At 39.1% G+C, this 13,592-nt stretch overlaps 1 protein-coding gene across 1 annotated transcript in view; it reads left to right on the top strand.

Moving 5' to 3' along the window:
• The window catches only part of FBXW4 (F-box and WD repeat domain containing 4), a 127,117-nt gene that overhangs the window by 31,155 nt on the left and 82,370 nt on the right, over nucleotides 1-13,592 (top strand). The window lies entirely within an intron of this gene.

The raw sequence follows: 13,592 nt of genomic DNA, 5'->3' as shown, positions 1-13,592 counted from the left end.
GCTGTCTGTCAGTGTCACTAATGTAGTGGTTCCTTTTCTTTCTCCTTGATGAATGATGAGGCAAAGGGAGTCCAGCCACAGACCCACAGGAAGATGACAGTTTCTCTCCTTTTCTGTCCTTACTTTTCAAAAAAATCTTTTCCTTAAAAAAAACTAACCTCCTCTCCCTTTCCCCCCACCCCCAATGAGCCTCACCAGCTGCCTCCCTAGATTTTAAGAATTAATTTAATTTCAAAAGTTTGATTACTGTATTTAGCAAGTATTTTTTTAAACTTCTTCTGTATCTAGGATTGTGCTACTTTGATTGCCATCCTAGGTTAGGGCCAAGAAGAGGTCTAGGATTCTTGAGTAACTTTATGCTCCTTACCTTCCCCCCCCCAAGATAATTTAAATAAAATCTGACAACAGAAATTCTTCATTTTATTTTTTTAAAATGTTTTGTCCAAGAATTATTTTTCTTTCTTGGCTTGCACATTCAGTTGGCCAGAGTGTTAAATATGATTCTCTCAGCCCGAGAATTAGCATTTGGGGTGCTAGTAGCTGAGAACAGGTAGACAGTGAATTTCAAATGGCCCCTATTATTCTATCCTTTTTTCAGAGTCCGTTGCTCTCATTCTGGTTAAATAGCATTAGGCAGGAAGAAGTTTGTCTTCTATATTTAGTATCTACAATATATATTTTGTTTGTCTTCTATAGAAGAAGTTTGTCTTCTATATTTAGTATCTACAATATATATTTTGTATAAAGTAGGTGATTAATGTTGATTCATGTTCATAGCATGTAGTAATGCTATATTATATATTATATGTAGGTAGTCAGTGTTCAGTAAATAAGGAATAAATCTGTCAACAGGCATTCATTAGGCTCTTATTTTATCTCAGGAAGTATGTTAATCAATAATAATTAAAAGACAGAAATGAAACTGTCCCTGCCCTGGCCTTAATGATTGCTTTTTCTCTTGGGGTTCCGTGGCTTAGACAGAGACCCTTCTTCTACTTCTGAAGTTCTGATTTCTCCACAAAAGCTGCTTGATTGGTTCATTCCTATATCCAGCCCTTTGTTGAATTCTATCATTTAGGGTCCAGCTTAAGTTCTGTCTCCTACATGGAGCCTTTTCCACTGATGTCAGCTCACAGTTATCCTTTTTCTCAACTCAAATACCAATAGTTGGAATTTAACAAGTGCTCATTGAATTGAAGTAAATAATTGGAAAGTTGTAGTTTTTTTACCTACTAAATTTGAGATCCTGTAAAGCGTAAGACCTAGAATGGATGGCTCTCCTATATTTACCTCTGATTGAGACATCATTCTGATTTGCTTTTTCTGATATGCTGTGAGTGAGAAAACCAGATAATTTAAATGCATATAAAATTTAATAACAAATATTTTTAGCAGAATATCTTCCTTAGTGTTGTAAAGTCAAATGTGATCATGTATGTTTAGCATTTTGAAATGTTAAAGAAATTAATTTATTATTATTATTATTCTGTGGAATGTGTATTGACTTATGTGTAAGGCACTAAAGTAAGGGTGAATGAGCTCCAGGGAAGGACCTAAGGAGCTCTCATATGATGAAGTACATGAGTTTTGGTAATGGAATTTGTGACATGCATTTTAGCTGCTCAGTGACATTTTTTTATTTCCTTCCTGGCTCTCAGTTGTGTTTCAAGTGGATAATTTTGTTCCTGTAGTTAACTTTTCATACAGTCAGCAGTAATAAATATTAAGCAGCCTCTATGTGCCAGGTATTATACCAAGGCCTGGAGATAGAGAAAGAGGCAAAAGATATTCCCTACTCTCAAGGAGCTCACAATCTTAATGAGAGAGACAGTAAACAAAAATATATACAAATAAATTTTTTGCAGAACAAATAGCAAATAAATAAAAGAGAGAAGGCATTAGAATTAAGAGGGGGGTTAAGAAAAGCTTCCTTTGGAAGAGATTGTAGTTGGGACTCAAAGGAAACCAGGAAAGACAGTAGGTGGAGATGAGAGGAAAGAACATTGCAGGCACTGGGGATAGCCAGAGAAAATTCCCATAGCAGAAATGAAGTATCTTGTTCATGGAATAGCAAAGAGGCCATTCTCACTGGAATGAAGAATATGTAGTAGAGAATAAGTTACGAGAAGACTTGGAAAGCTAGAAGAATGTACATTTAAGAAAGGATTTTTGTATTTGATTGTGGAGGCAATAGGGAGCCACTGGAATTTGTTGAATGGGGATGTTTATATAATATGGTTGTACTTTAGGAAAATCACTTTTGGGAGAAGTTGGATTGCAATAGGGAGAGATTTGAGGCAGGCACACTCCCCAATAAGGCTATTGTAATAGTCCAGGTATGAGGTAATGAGGACCTGCACCAGAGTGGAGTCAGTGTTAGAGAAGAGAAGGGGACATATTCAAGAAATATTGCAGAGATGAAAGGCCTTTGCTATGGATTGGATATGGGGAAGGGGGTAAGAGATAATGAGGAGTCAAGGATGACACCTAGATTATGAGCCTGAGGAACTGGAAGGATGGTGTTATCTTCAAGAGCAATAGGGAAATTAGGAGGTCAGGGAAAATCAAAAGGGAAAGATGCAAAATTCAGTTTGGGATATGTTGAATTTAAGATGTCTACTGGACATACAGTTCAAGAATGTCTGTAAGGCATTTGGAGATGCAAGGTTGGAGGTCCATAGAAAAGTTAGAACAGAATAGGTAGATTTGAGAATCGTCAGCATAGAGTTGGTCATGGTAGCTGATGAGATCACCAAGTGAAATAGTACAGGGAAGAACCCTGTGGGACACTGACTGTTAGAGGACAGGATCTAGATGAAGATTCAGCAAAAGAGATTGAGAAGAAATGGTCTATTAGGAGAACCAGAGGAAAGTAGTGGTATCTCAAAAACCTAGATAGAAGAGTATCAGGGAGAAGATTGAGATCAAAATTGTGCCAAAGGCTGCAGAGAGGACAAAGAGAATGAGGATTGAGAAAAGGCCACTGAATTTTGCAATTAAGAGATTGTTGATAACTTTGAAGAGAGCGATTTTGTTGAACTGATGAAGTCAGAAGCTCAGGTGTAAGGGGTTAAGAAGAGAGGGAAAGAGGTGGCGATATTTCTTATAGATAGTCCTTTTAAAAATATTTAGTTACAAAGAGTAGAAAAGATATAGGGCTATAGTTAGTGGGGATTGAAGTAGGGATTTTTTTTTTGAGGATGGGGGAGACATGGACATGTTTGTATGTAATAAGTAATAGAATGGGAATATCAATTAGTTGATCTCATAGAATTCACTTTTAGAAAGAGGTATTTACAAAGATTGGTATAGTTGGGACAAAATGTCCCCCATCAAAAATCTTTGATATAATCACCCATTAACACCTATAGAACTCAGGGAAAAGGGGACTTGGAGAGTCCTCCTTAAAGTCCTTTTGCTGTATTCCTTGAGGTATTCCCCTTAAGTATGCTATCCTGCTGGGCTCCTTGTAGAGTCCTAAATATCTCTTTATCCATTGCATCCAATCTGTCCTCAGTTCCTGATGGACCTCCATAAGTCCTTGCTGTCCTGTGGACACTCTGAAGATATAGATGAAAAGGTCCTGATCTTTTGGTCCTCAGACATTTATAAGGTACTCTTCTATCCAAGGGGCAAGGGGAAGGAGACCGAAGCTGAGGGGCTCCTTTTCCCTTGAGCAACTTCTCAGGAGGTTGACTGGGACTGCTTTCTCCTGCCTTTCCATTTGCTCAAAACCTTTGCAGTTCTCAAGTACCTCCTGATTTTGTACAAAACCTCTGGGGCATGAATTGGTTTAAACATCCTGTCTACATTAGTCCAGTTCATCAAGGACTTTTTCACCTTGTTTAGTTGAAAGCCTATATAATTCTTATAAAAAGTGTTTGTACTTGGTTAAGGTATTATGACTTAGCAGCTTGACACTTATTTACATGGGAATGGGATGATTTGAATGATTTATTCAGTCGACCCTCCCACCCTTATACAAAGAGACATCTTAAATAAGGAATAGGTGACCTTTCATCACCCTTACCTTCTGTGTTCAATGGAGTTGGCTACAAACTTGTGTTCATCCTGAATTCCCAAGGCAGCTGAAACCTGTGATTCACTCTTGTCTTCCCAGACTAATGTGACTTAAGTCAGTGTTACTCAAAGATCTGAATATTTTAAAGATTCATCATCATGAACTGTACAGTCTTTTAGAATAAGTATCATTTCTCCCCATGTGGCATAGAGGAAAGTTTAGGCATGCAGTAGGAAGATGAACCCAATGCTTCATCTAAGAGACTACCAAAGTATCCCCCTTGCCTGATGCATCATTGCACACTCTCTATTAGCCTGGGTTCTAGCCCTGCCTTGTTCCTGTAGAAAGATTATGGAGTTGGGGCTAAGAGACCACCAAAGTATCTCCCTTGCCTGCTATATCAGTGCACACTCTCTATTAGCCTGGGTCCTGGCCCTGCCATGTTCCTGTTGAAAGATTATGGAGTTGGGGCAGGTATCTGAGATGCAACTACACATTGCAGGTCTTTGACCAATAGCTGTCTATGCTAAGAAATTTTGGGCACTCAGGATTGAGGGTCTCATAGAATTAAGGTATAAGAAAAGGGAGCAAAGGGACTTCGAAAGTTCAAACCCCCAATTGCTGCAAACCCATATACTGTGCTTGTCTTAAGCCTGTAGAGCAGTGATTCCCAAAGTGGGTGCTACTGCGTGCTGCAGTGATCTAGGGAGTCGATGATGGCCACAGGTGCATTTATCTTTCCTATTAATTGCTATTAAAATTTAAAAAAAATTAATTTCCAGGGGGATAAGTAATATTTTTTCTGGAAAGGGGGTGGTAGCCAAAAAAGTTTGGGGACCACTGCTGTAGAGCTACCTGACCAAACAATCTTTTTCATTAGCCCCTGAAGGGCTGTGCTAGGGAGTGCCCAGTCACATTACTTAGCAATTCTTTTTTTTCTTGTTAGGCAGAGGAACCCACAGCTTCACCTTCCTTTGCTCTCTAATTCTTTGTTTCCCTCCAAGAACATAGAACCACTTAATCCAGTAACTTCCCTGTTTCTAGATAGTACCTGGTGTCATGTAAGCAGATGTGGTCAGGAAAGTTTCCCAATACACTTGTGCTTTAATCCCTTCTCTCAGTTCTTTTGGCTTATCTCCAACTTGTGTCATTAGGGAAATATATGTGTGGTGTAGGTGTAGAGATTTAGTCATGTTCTTAAATATGTAATATAATTTTGTGTAACTTTTGCTTACTGCAGTGGCTTATTTGTTTGTTTTTTTGAGGGCAAGGAGGGGTGAGTTCAAGCCTTCATTAAATGTACCAGTTCAGATTTGTGGAGTGATTTGAGGCCTCTGGGGGTTTCTCTAGAGTTGCTGTTCCTTCTTGCTTCATTCCTTCCAGAGGTAAGGGGGGAGCCTGGAAAGAAAAGCAGTCACTGTGTACTCTTTGGCTTGGTTGAGGGTTTCTGGGGAAAGCAAGGTATCTATGTCCAGTAGCCATATCTTCAGAAATACAAAGTTTATAGAGTATGTGTATGTATGCTTATGGACATACACCATTTTGTTGGAATATGGCTTTAAAAAAAGTGAGACCTGTTGCTGAAGTTTTTTTTAATGTTGGCAGTGCTTTAAAGACTGGAAAAGAAGCTGCAAACTTTCAAGTTGGATTTTTAGGGTTCCCAGTGGGGTTATTTGATCTTGATTTATAAAATTTTTTTTCTTTTTCCCTTAAGAAGGTTTGAGCTACTGGCTTTTGCCTACATTTATTGGTGAAGAGATAGGGTTTTATATCTAATTGTAATAATTTACAGGAGTGAAGGGGAGTTCTGATGGAAGAGAATCTATGAGAGCTTGGAGCTTTATATCTTGCTGAGTTAGTATCAGATTAATATTATAGCTAAACAGAATAAGATTAAATTAAATCAGAATCCAATACACTGCAGGAAGAATACTCATAGGTCACAATCCTATTGTGATTCATGCTAGGGACTGTGTTCCCACTAATCCAGGTTGCATGATACACTGTAGTACAAACAGAATACCCCTCTTCATGTGCTTCACTTCCCCTGAGACTTTGAAGGCCTTCAAATACCAGGGTAAAGAATGGAGAACTTTAGTCCTGGGAGGGAAGCATTCCCAACTAACCCTTCTTGTTGGCCTATCATAGAGAAGTACTTACTTCTGGAGGAGCTATGTGCCTAAAACTAACAGCCACAGCGGCCCTTCCTGGCCTGGGACTGATGCTGGGGCTTGATTCCTTCTTTGGTACAGTTGGCAGAGTAGCAAAGAGGTGATTAAAACACAAACAAACCACAAAATGAAAACAGTGGCAGCTGCACAGTGTTACTTTATACAAATTCAATACATGTTAGCTTTCCTCCTTCCTATAGGCAGGTGCATTCTCCCCAGCTCTTATTCTTACCTTTGAAATTCATGTCTTGTCTCTGTCTCTCCCCCTCCCTATTTCCCCCTTTCTCCCTCCATCTTTCTCTCTTTTGTCTTTTTTTCTATTATTTTCTGTTTCAAAATTTTAGTTTTGGCGCCCAGTCACAGTCACATAGAGTAACTGTCAAAGGTCAGGATTTGAAACCAAATCTTCTGACTCCAATATAATACCTTTCCCTTAGATGGAACTACTTCTTTCCCTCAATTCAGTCTCTTTGTGTATCTGCAAGTGTCTCTCTAGGCTTCTCTCTTTTTTCTCCATTTTCCTACCATCAGGGGGAGGAAGGTAATTTTCCCGGCCTTTGCTGCTGTTGACTTTTGCTGGGGTTTTGCAGTACGCCTGTGTTTTTCCACCTTTGATCACTGTCCTGCCGACAGATAATTTAGCAATTGCATCCCAGGGTGGAAGTGTGGAGTTAATGTTAAAATTAGTTTTTTTTTCCCTTTAAACTTCAGTGGGTGATGAAGCAGAGAGGGAGGTGGGAGGGTGAAGGGGGACCATAAATTCTGAGGCTGGTGTATCTGTTCTTCACTAGGTAGTGGAAGCCTCTGATGTCTCCTCAGCACTTTCATTAACATTTAAATTAAGGGTTTGTTTTCCAGTGAGCTTTATAGGCAGAATCCTTTCATGGCCTGTCACATACAATCCCCCCTTCCAGGTTAGTGTGTAATTGTAATCCCTGCCCTGTCCCTAATTCAGACCTGCAGCCTGAGGTTCAAAGAGAATTCCTAAAGGTACAGGAGGGAGCAGATATGAGTGCTCATCATGAAATGATGGAGCTGAGCAGGGGCCCTCTATCTCCTCTTCAATTTGTTCGCAATTTTCTCTGCCTACATAAAGTATTACACAGGTTCTGTCCTCTACCTTACTTTTTTTTTTTTTTTTTTTTTTTGCCTTTTCTCATTGGCACTAAGGCCACTGGTTACAGATGCTGGCTACATCACTATGGAGGGAATTGTTAATGGTGACCATAGTATACTTTTTTTAATAAGATAGTTTAGAACTTGAGTTGAAGTGCTTAAAGATGAAGAATTCTGATGGTTGATCACCCTCCTCTTCCAATTGGATTTGTCTAAACTCCTCACTACTTCCATCTAACTTGAAAATGGACTCTACCAGAAGTTTTCAGCTGATTCTCTGATAGAGGCCTTTAGAGCCTATCTGTGGATGTGATAGTGGAAAGAACACAGGACTTTGGATGTTAAAACTTGGTTTATTTCTCAGATTTGCTACTTAATGGCCATTTGACCCTGTGCAAATCATTTAATTTTTTTGGACCTTAATTTCCTCATCTGTAAAATATGATGAAAGAATATGAGTTGGAAGAGACCTCCAAGGCAATCTATTTCAGAGTGGATCTGAATAAAAAGTCACCCTGCAAGTCATCCAGTTGCACTGAACAAGTGACCATCTAGCTTTTGCTTAGAGACTTCTACTGAGGGGCAAAGTCACTACCCTAAGGCAATGTTTTCCACTTTGGGAATGCTCATATCAAAACCTTTTCCCTTATATTAACTTTATATATGTAACTTCTACCCATTGCTCTGAGTTCTGTCCTCTGAGGTCAAACAGAAGAAACCTAATCTCTCTTCCATATAACAGCTCTTCAAATACTGGAAGTCAGTTGTCATGTTCCCTGTAAGTCTCTCTTCTCAAGGTTTAGTCTATCTTTTTCAGCCAGTCTTATGGCATATCTTGAGGCTCTTCACTATTTTCTCCCTCATTTGGATACTTTCTCAGTTATCAGTGTGTGAAGTCATGACACTTTACTAATTACTACATGAGATTATTAGGAGGAAAATGCCATATAAATTTTAGCTGCTATTGTTATAAGGGAGGAAAGTTAAGCATGTGTATATATGTATAGTATGCTTAAGATCTATGCTCACAATCTCTCTAAGGGTTATCATGATTTACTTATTTTGAATAAGTTATTTTGAAGAGGAGGAGGTAGCTATGGTACACAGAATTCCACAGATGATAAAGTTTCTCCTTTCAGAGCCTTAGTCATATGAACTCTAACATTTCTCCCATCTCATAATCCTTTGATCAGATTGTAGAGTGAGGAGATTGAGTAGCCACTACTCCAGGCACTTTCTGATTTCTTCTGGCTATGTAGGACTTCCCTGTAAGTGATTTTGGTTTTGTTCATGAAGCTGAACCCTCCACTCTTCATGGAAGTTTTAGTCTCTGTTCCAGGTAACTTAATCAGCAGGTGGACATCCTCTTGTTACGGGGACCTGACCATGTGGAGTGTAGGGAGATGGCAGCATGACCCTTCTGCAGGTGCTTGTGAGGCTCAGGTTGCAGATCTGGCATTCAGACTGTACTGGTAGGTGATTAATATGGAGCAAAGGGTCTGCAGGGCACAGCCAGGGAGGCTTTGGTTCCTCACTGTGAAGACCTTTGGCTCAGAGACTAAACTGATCTCTGCAGCATGATTCGGCTTGGGTTTGATCTGTCAAGGTTAAAGAGGGACCTCATGGTAGAGCGGAAACTTCCAACTCAGTCTGACTTATGACACAGATCCATTCTAGTGGCTATGTCAAGAGAATACTCATATATTTTAAAAGATTTTCCCACCTGCTATTCATGACATTCAGAAGACTCAAAAAAAGAATGTTAATGAAATACTGCATTTAGCCACTTAGGTGTTGTGTGTGTGTTTGTGTGTTAAAAGGAGTAGAGAATCAGTAGTATGGTCAAGGGTAGGGTGTGACATTAAGAAAGGTGATGTATAGCAGCAGGAAGATAATTGACTCTGCAGTAGTTGAGTAGTTATGTGACCATCTTAAGTGAATTTCTCTTTGTGGTCAAGTCTGTTCCTTATTTTATTTTCTTCTGTCTAAACCAAGGTCTATGAATGTTGTCTCCCTATTACATGCTCACTGGAATCTTGGTACTCAAGTTAGCAGTGTATAATGATATTATATTTCTTCTAGTGAATATCTGTAGAACAATCAGATGTAGAGCATCTGATGATGTTTGGTCAAGCGCTTGGAGGCCAAATAACAGAAATTATACTGTCCTTGTCACTTCATGTAATACTCTTTCTGGGATTACTTGTCCCTTTAACTGGGTACTCAGTGGGGCTAACAACTTTTCCTTTTGGTATTCTAGGAATAATACTAAGAGTCTAGAGCAGGGGTTGGCAACCTTTTTGGCCGTGAGAGCCATAAACGCCACATTTTTTTATTTTTATTTTTATTTTTTTTTAACATTTCGCCACATTTTTAAAAATGTAATTTCGTGAGAGCCATACAGTACTCACAGTGCGCGCTCCTGTAACAGCGCCTGAAAAAAAATTGACTTTATGGCTCCTGCAGAAAGAGCCATATCTGGCCCTCAAAAGAGCCATACGTTGCCGACCCCTGGTCTAGAGCCTTGATGGTGAACCATGTATGCCAGAGGTCACATGCAGAGACCTCTCTGTAGGCATGTGCACCATCCCTGGCAGAATTTGTTACTAGGAAGGCAGAGGGACTCTGGTGGAACAGTTCCCTTCCCCCTCTCCACTGCGATTCCCTGTTCCTCTGTAGTTATTCCCTTCCCTGAGCAGAACATTCAGGCCCCTCCCCTCCTTTTCTCTCTCTCCTGTTTGGGATAAAGTGTTGGTGTCGTTCCCCCCCCCCCCAACATCCTCCCCCCAGCACTCAGTCTCTCAGGGTGGGGAAGAGGTGGGGCTTGGCACATGGTCTCTAAAAGGTTTATCATCACTGTTCTAGTTTCTATTACTTTGGCTTGGCATATCTTCCACCTCTTATGCCTTATACTTCCCATTGTTTATCAGCCAATAGCTCCAATTAGCTTTTTGGCAAAGGGACTTACTGAGAGGGTGTAAAAAGAGTGGTTGGTATAAGATATTCCCCCTAAATAGTGAGGGGAAGGGAGGTGTACCCTCATCCCTTGCACATCCAAGGTCCGTAGGGATAGTGGCCTGAAACTTAAAGTAAAATAAAGTAAAACATCTATGTAGAGAAGATATGTGGTGAAGGGGTGCCTCCGAACTCCTGGGTCCTAGAAGTCCTTTTCTCCCTTGTTAGAGTCCTCATCAGGTTCCCTTGGGTGTAGCTCTCACCCAGGTTTAGGGGATTGGTGCTTTTCTCCAGTCCACAGCCATCATTCTCTGTCTTGCCAAAGAAGAGGAGGAAAAAGAGGAGGAGAAAGCAGGAGAGAGAGAGGAGAGGAAAAAAGAGGAAACTTTTTTTTTGGAACTGGAATTCTTAGCTCCTGAATTTAAAGTCAGCCATCTTTAGACTGCTTTGATTATAGCTATTGATTGTTGAATTCCTAGACTGACTTGCTGTATTATATATAGCCCTATGAGTTTTATGAGTCGAGAATGAGACCCAATTAATTATCGAATTAATTAATTAACCAACGCAAAAAAATAATTAATTAATTAATTAATTAATGATTTAAAAAATTAATTTTTATGAGTCGAGAATGAGACCCAAGAGGCCCAAAGCATCTTTGACTTTTCTTTTACCTCACTTCACCAATCAATTGCCAAGTTCCTAGGATAAACAAATAAAAAAAATTTATTAAGCATATAACTGTGTGCAGCTCATTATGTTATGTGTTGAGGATACAAATACAGTAGCAAAGACATCCCTGCCTTCAAAGAGTTTACATTTTCTTCTTTTTTTTTTTAACCCTTATCTTCTGTCTTAGAATCAATACTAAGTATTGGTTCCAAGGCAGAAGAGTGGTAAGGGCTAGGCAATGGGGGTTAAGTGGCTTGTCCAGGGTTATACAGCTAGGAAGGTTCTGAGGCCATATTTGAACCTAGGGCTTCCCATCTATAGGCCTGGCTCTCAATCCATTGAGCCACCCAGCTGCCCCAAGTTTACATTTTCTAATGGAGTAATAGGCAAAGCCACATGTGGTGACTGGGAGAAGCACTGTGGTCCTTCAGGTTACTGGGATGGTGAAGGGACCACAGGGGAACAGATTGATATGTCCTGTCCAGGAACTCTGGTAGAGTTGATTTAATTATGGTTCATGGTTCCAGAACTGGAGGATAGAAGGGGTGAAGAGAAATTAAAGTTTTTTCACATGGTAATAAGGTAGGCTTATAGGACTGTGGAGGGAATGGCAAGAAAATAGGGAATTAAATTACTAATCTCGCTCTTCAAATTGTTTTCTTAAATCTGTCTATACCTTTCCAGTGCCACTGCCACTTTTTTAGTTTTGGCCCTCCTTATGTCTTACCTGGCCTATTATAATAGCCTTCTAAATCTTCCTCTTGGCCCTACTTTCTTCTATCCTGCCTCTTCAATACATCCTGCAGACTGTTGTTAAAGTTTTCTTCCTGGTATACAGATGATTGATACTGCTCCTGATCACTGAGTAAAAACACTTTTTTTTTTGAAAGGAAATTTTTTTTTAACCTTTGCCTTCTGTCTTAGAACCAATACTTTGTATTGGTTCTAATTTGTAGAAGAGTGGTAAGGGCTAGGCAAGGGGAAGTCAAGTGACTTGCCCAGGGTCACACAGCTAGGAAGTGTCTGAGGCCAGATTTGAACCAAGGATAGCCTTTCTCTGGGCCTCTCAATCCACTGAGCCACCCAGCTGTCCCTTAAATGTTTTTAATTACAGAGCAAGAATTTCTTTTTTTTTTTTTAATTAAAAACACTTTTTTTTTTTCATTTTTTTATTGTCATACAAGACACATTTCCATATTGGTCATTGTAAGAGCAAACTCATACAAAACCAAAACTCCAAAATAAAACCAAAGATATACTAATGTGAAAGATGACTCTAACAGTTCTTTCTCTGGAGGTAGATAGCATTCCTTGTCCTAAGTCTTACAGGATTGTCTCAAATCATTGCATTGCTTAAGAGAAGCCAAATTTTCAGATAATCATCATCCAATATTGCTATTATTGCGTACAATGTTCTCCCAATTCTGCTTGTTTTGCTCTGTATCAGTTCCTGCAGGTCTTTCCATGTTTTTCTGAAATTATCTTGCTTTTATCATTTATCTTGCTTTATCACTTCTTATAATAAAATAGTATTCCATTACCAACATGTGCCACAATTTGTTCAGCCATGCCTCAATTAATTGATGGACATCCCCTCAGTTTCCAATTTTTTGCCACTACAAAGAGCTGCTATGGACATTTTTGTACAAATAGATCCTTTCCTCTTTTTTATTATCACTGGGATACAGATCCAGTAGTGGCATTAATGGATCAAAGGGTTTTCTTGTCCTTTGGGCATAATCCCAAATTACCCTCTAGAAAGGTTGGATCAGTTCACAGCACCATCAACAACACATTAGTGTACCAATTTTGCCACATCCCTTCCAACATTTACCACCTTACTGCCATACTGGCCAATCTGATAGGTGTGAGGTAGTAACTCATAATTGTTTTAATTTGCATTTTTCTAATCAAGAGTGATTTAGAACATTTTTTCATGATTATTGATGGCTTTGATTTCTTCACCTGAAAATTACTTGTTCATTCCTTTGACAATTTGTCCATTGGGGGATGGCTTGTATTCTTATAAATTTGACTAGATCTTTATAAATTTGAGAAATTAGACCTTTATCTGAGAAATTTGTTATACAAATTTTTTCCCATTTTGTTGTTTCTCCTTTAATCTTGGTTAGATTAGTTTTTAAAGCTTTTTAATTTAATATAATCCAAATTATTCATTTTACATCTTGTAATGTTCTCTATCTTGTTTGGTCATATGTTCTTCCCTTCTCCAAAAGATCTGCCAGGTAAACTATACTGTGTTCCTCTAATTTGGTTATGGTATCACTCTTTATAGCTAAATCATATATCCATTTTGACCTTATCTTAGTATAGGGTGTGAGATATTAGCTTCTGTCATACTATTTTCTAATTTTCCCAGTAGTTTTTGTTAAACAGTTCTTGTTTGAAAAGCTGGGATCTTTCGGTTTATCAAATACTATATTGCTAAAGTCATTTACCCCTGTATATTGTGTATTTAATCTGCTCCATTGATCAACCATTCTGTTCCTTAGCCAATACCGGATTTTTTTTTAACATTTATTAATATTCATTTTTAACATGGTTACATGATTCATGCTCCTCCTTTCCCCTTCAACCCCCCCCCCCGCACCCCCCCACCCATGGCCGATGCGCATTTCCACTAGTTTTGTCATGTG

This window comes from Gracilinanus agilis, chromosome 2 (assembly GCF_016433145.1).
Source record: "Gracilinanus agilis isolate LMUSP501 chromosome 2, AgileGrace, whole genome shotgun sequence".
Lineage (NCBI taxonomy): Eukaryota > Metazoa > Chordata > Mammalia > Didelphimorphia > Didelphidae > Gracilinanus > Gracilinanus agilis.
The sequence above is the reverse complement of the archived record's forward strand: the minus strand, read 5'-3'. Positions and strand labels throughout refer to the sequence as shown.